At 32.8% G+C, this 6049-nt stretch overlaps 1 protein-coding gene across 2 annotated transcripts in view; it reads left to right on the plus strand.

The window, feature by feature from the left end:
* Positions 1–1576: 1576 nt before the first annotated feature.
* LOC106470303 (LIM domain only protein 3-like) overlaps positions 1577–6049 on the plus strand; it is a 30941-nt gene continuing 26468 nt past the window's right edge. For both annotated transcript variants that reach the window (XM_022398908.1, XM_013930849.2), the window contains exon 1: positions 1577–1833. The gene's annotated coding sequence lies outside the window, so the exon portion shown is untranslated. The remainder of the gene's footprint in view (positions 1834–6049) is intronic.

The raw sequence follows: 6049 nt of genomic DNA on the forward strand, positions 1-6049 counted from the left end.
TTTCACTGAGATGACATATTTTTAAATGGAGTTTTCGCTTTTATAAATGTTATTGATAACTAGTTATTAAAAAAATGATAATTCTAGTGTAAACGATGTTATCATTACCCCTTTAAACTAGCTTTCTTACAGACATTTAATGTTCCTTCAAAAAGCCTAAGTACAGGGTGAGACAGGAATTAGCAGCCAAAAATAGATAAACAATAAATATTACAGTTGGAACCTCATTGTATCTAGAACTTAGTTATAAATACAACCTTCCTGTGTCTATTGAAACACTGCAATAAAAAACAACAAGTAAAGAAAAAACTTCTTTTTTAAAAAGAGGAAGTAAATGAAGGGATGGCTAATATCAATCCTTCATAAACAATGTAAACAAGATAGTAGGGATGGCATTTGTATAATCTCAACACAATAACACAAGCAAGAATCAAAATATAACAATATATATGTAACTATCCAATCACAACTGAGCATAATTTATCCTATTTATGTCTGTTAACATTCTACTACACTGTGTGTATGTGCTATTATGTAGGGATGATGTAAATACCATCCGTACTTTCCTGTTTTTGAAGGATTGATATTAGCCATCCCGATATTTACTATGTTACACAATAGATATATATTATATAACAAACTTGGCATTGTATTTTATGAATTTTAGTATTCTTATTCATATCATTGTTTATTGTTACGTAAAAAGCTATACAATGGGCTCTCTGTGCTGTGCTCACCGTATCTATGGAAACCAGATTTTTTAGTGTAACAAGCAACTGAGAGGTACCCAATAGGCTATCTACGCTCTGTCCACCTCGCGGAATCGATCCCCGGATTTTAGAGCTGTAAGTCCGTAAAGTTACAGTTGACCTACCGGAGACTACTGTTATACCAGTCTCTGGCTTCTGGGCTACGTTTATAACAAAAGATAAAAACAGTTTGTTTGTTTTAATTTATGCACAAAGCTACACAATGGGCATTCTGTGCTCTGCCCACCACGGGTATCGAAACCCGGTTTCTAGCGTTGTAAGTCCGCAGACATACCGCTGTGCCACTGGGGGCGGATAAAAACAAATAAATAGTTAAACCATTTGAAGCCTAAAAATAACCTAGTTTACATATCTATTCATATATCGAATACAATAACGGCGTTTTTACGAATTCTTCGGATTTACACTGCTAAAATCAGGGGTTCGATTCCTCTCGGTGGATACAGCAGGTAGCCCGATGTGGCTTTGCTATTAGAAAAACACAAAATAAAACAAACAAACGTTTTCTATATATTTCACATTTAATATATTTGGATTGATTTTTTTTTTGTAATTGGGGATTTATTTGATATTTAATCAACTAATAAATTAGTAAAATATGATACTCGCTAATTAAGTATTTTAATTTACTAATAATAAATTATTTAAATTTTATTGAACTATTGAGGCTACTTATGCCTGTTTGTTTTCACTATGGCAGAGGACCATTTTCTGACGTTTTAATCAATAGAGTCTCGTGACGTCTTAAGTGACGCGTCACGAGGCCCCTCTAGTGGACTGCAGGATAAACAGTGAAACACTGTAAATCGCTAGAACACTGTTAGAGCACGAACCGAGCAGAGCAAGCTAGCGAACTATAAAAGGTTTGGTAGCGGCTTATACGGAATCTCCTCGGCGTTAACCATCGTCAAATACCCGAAGAATTGTCAGAGGAGAATGGAGATCATTTTGTGTAGAGAACACTTCTCGCGATAATAACTGTTCCTTTTTTGTCTCGAGTGAACTATTGATCAACATTGAACTTGGCAAGTTCCAGATCCTTCAACTTACGATATTCTCACTGGTAAGTGTGGTAATAAGTTTAAGTTATAAAATAAGCTTTGTTATAAGGCCTGACTTGTAGATATATACATAAATATATTTAGGCCTGACTTGTAGATATATACATAAATATATTTAGGCCTGACTTGTAGATATATATACATAAATATATTTAGGCCTGACTTGTAGATATATATATACATAAATATATTTAGGCCTGACTTGTAGATATATACATAAATATATTTAGGCCTGACTTGTAGATATATATATATACATAAATATATTTAGGCCTGACTTGGAGATATATATACATAAATATATTTAGGCCTGACTTGTAGATATATACATAAATATATTTATTTATTGCACATGGAAGTACAAAAGGAAACAAACAAACAAAATTATATTTATAAATAATTATGAAACTTACCCCTCGAAACTGATAAATAACTACCTGGTAACAGACAGACAAACGTACAGGCAGACGGATATACTAGTTGTTTTGTTGAAATTCACGCAAAGTTACTATGTGGGCTAGACGTCCCTAATTTAGAAGTGATAGACCAGAGGGAAAGCAGCTAGTCAACATCACTCACGGCCACCTCTTGGCTACTCTTTACCAAAGAGTAGTAGGATTGACTGTCACATTATAACGGCCCCACGGCTGAAAGTGCGAGCATGTTGGGGACGGACTCGAACCTGATAGTTCCAAGAGGTAACGTTTCCAGTTTTGTATTGTATTTTCTATTTTTGATGCATTTGCAATAATAAACGTAAAAATATATATACGGTTTATTCAAACTTACTTCCAACGAAAATGGCATGGTCTCAGTGCGCATGCGTTGCTATTTCAGCAGATGCGCGTTCTCGGTTTGAAAAATATAGGCCGATTTTATTTCATTTGTCCGACATATTTTTCACCTGAAGAAACGTGTTTTGTTCTGTTAATATTATTATTCAGGAGAATACAAGGAAAAAGACGGGTCTAATTAGGCCTAATAAGGCCTAATATAAGGCCTAATATTATTATAACCCGATATTTGAAATTCTTAACCAAACACCACCGCAAATATCTATTTTCCAAATATAAAAACCTTCTATCTCCTAAAACATTTTTATGCTAACTTTTAAAATAAATGCCTTTTATTTTATACAAAGCACCACGAGTTTTATAATATGCTTTCTTTGACAGAGATAATCGAAATAACTACACGAATTAACTGTATTAGTACTGCCACTCTGGTAGTTGTTAAAATATATACCACGTGATGCTAGCACACTGGTAGTTGTTAAAATATATACCACGTGATGCTAGCACTCTGGTAGTTGTTAACGTACGTACTATGTGCTACTAGCACGTCGTTATAATAGATACTATGTGGTACTAGCACGTCGTTATAATATATACCATGTGATACTAGCACACTGGTAGTTGTTAAAATATATATACCACGTGATGCTAGCACACTGGTAGTTGTTAACGTACATACTATGTGCTACTAGCACGTCGTTATAATAGATACCATGTGATACTGCCACTCTGGTAGTTGTTAAAATATATACCACGTGATGCTAGCACACTGGTAGTTGTTAAAATATATACCACGTGATGCTAGCACACTGGTAGTTGTTAAAATATATATACCACGTGATGCTAGCACACTGGTAGTTGTTAACGTACGTACTATGTGCTACTAGCACGTCGTTATAATAGATACTATGTGATACTAGCACGTCCTTAGAATATATACCATGTGATACTAGCACACTGGTAGTTGTTAAAATAGATACCATGTGATACTAGCACACTGGTAGTTGTTAAAATAGATACCATGTGGTACTAGCACGTCGTTATAATATATACCAGGTGATGCTAGCACACTGGTAGTTGTTAAAATATATATACCATGTGATACTAGCACACTGGTAGTTGTTAAAATAGATACCATGTGATACTAGCACACTGGTAGTTGTTAAAATAGATACCATGTGATACTAGCAAGTCGTTATAACAGATACCATGTGGTACTAGCACACTGATAGTTGTTATAAGAGATACCATGCGGTACTAGCACACTGATAGTTGTTATAACAGATACTATGTGATACTAGCACACTGATAGTTGTTATAACAGATACCATGTGATACTAGCACACTGATTGTTGTTATAAAAGATACCATGTGATACTAGCACACTGATAGTTGTTATAAGAGGTACTATGTGATACTAGCACACTGATAGTTGTTATAAAAGATACCATGTGGTAGTAGCACACTGATAGTTGTTATAACAGATACCATGTGGTACTAGCACACTGATAGTTGTTATAAGAGATACTATGTGATACTACCACATGTGGGTAATTCATGAAATTCTATATCTGTAATTTGTAATTCAAAATATTTTGTTATTTGCAACTAAGGACGTAATTGTATATTTATTATCAATATATTTATAATTCAGTATATATTATTAAGGGTTTAATAACAATATATTTATGATTCAATACGAATTGTTAATGTTTTATATCAATATGTTTATAATTCAATAAGTGTTGTTACGTGTGTTTAATAACAATATATATATAATTTAAAATGTATTGCTATGGTATGTTTATTTGTAATTCTTGAAAAGATATTATGTGTGTTTAATATTAATAAATTTGTATTTGAGATAGGTATTTTATATGTATTAAAATCAGCTGATGCTTAATACATGTTTAATACTAAGTTATTTACAATTCAAAAGATGATTATATTTGTGATTAATATCAGTTTATATGCAACTTACGAAATATTGTTACCTGTGTTTCATACCAATGTAAGTTTTATTACAAGGAGATTTATAGTTAATGTAAATAGTTTATCTGTATTTATTACAAGGAGATTTGTAGTTAATGTAAATAGTTTATCTGTATTTATTACAAGGAGATTTGTAGTTAATGTAAGTAGTTTATCTGTATTTATTACAAGGAGATTTGTAGTTAATGTAAGTAGTTTATCTGTATTTATTACAAGGAGATTTGTAGTTAATGTAAGTCAATGGAGATTTATAATTAAAGCTAGTTGTTTACCTGCAGTTAGTCTGGTTTCTATAGGACAGAGAAGCTACCATGATGACTCAACAGATAGAAAGACCTGATAGTGTATGACACAGTATAACACACAGGACGGTATTAATTTCCTCAATCCTGTGGCAAGCAAGTTGTTACCACCTCTGGGCACATTGGTATTGGTGGAGAATAACGACAACAAAAGGTTACGTGTACAGTCGCCAAGTGTCAGCGTGTACTACCCTTATCTCTCAGTAGATAATACGAAATTAAGTTAACATTGACCATATTTTGACACACCAAATAAGATTAAGGTGCTTTTAATGCCTTGTTTTTAATCTTTAAGATCTGAACACTGTTTTGAAATATAAACCTGTTGCTAATGTTGAGTCAGCTCTTGTTTGGTTAGAAAATGACGCGAATAGTTTGGTAAGGTGTACTTATACAATCATCCTAGGCTTAACGTAAACGTAAAATTATTTATATGTAAATCATATGATATTTATATAATCTTATGCATACTAGCATAAATATATATGAATGAACGTATTTTTATATACGTATAAATAATCAAAACGTAAACTATAATCCCACGCGAATAAACGAGATTAAAACACCTGTCTAAATTAAAACTTTTGTTGAGTAGCATTTAGGGCAGGCATTGCTCGTCAGGCTTCACTGCCTTACAGTAATATTAAACGCTGGTTATTTAGTGTATTCTGAATTCAATTTTATAATCACGTAGTGATGAACGCTTTGATATTTTACCTGCTGGTTACGTTCACCTCAGAAGTATTTATTATATGCAAGAAAAAAACACCTATAGAATGGAATGGTTTTCAAACGAGACCCAAAAACTCGCGCGCTTTGGAATATTTCTCCTTTATTAAACATAACTCTTTATTCTGCCGATGAAGAATAGTGAACTATTCGAAAGCGCGCGAGTTTTAAAAACCCATACACCTTTTGTATGTGATCCTGTGTACTCACTTCTAAATGAGAACAAAGAACGGAATGTTCAGGTTTCAGATGTATATTTTCAAACATGGATACACCTATGATGTTTGAAAATGAAATTAATAACACACAAGTGTTTATTTCGAAAAGGTTTTTTTTAATTTTTTAAATTTAGAATGACTGTTTGTTTTGAATTTCGCGCAAAGCTACACGAGGGCTATCTG

The sequence above is a fragment of the Limulus polyphemus genome, unplaced genomic scaffold (assembly GCF_000517525.1).
Source record: "Limulus polyphemus unplaced genomic scaffold, Limulus_polyphemus-2.1.2 Scaffold3931, whole genome shotgun sequence".
Taxonomy (NCBI): Eukaryota; Metazoa; Arthropoda; class Merostomata; order Xiphosura; family Limulidae; genus Limulus; species Limulus polyphemus.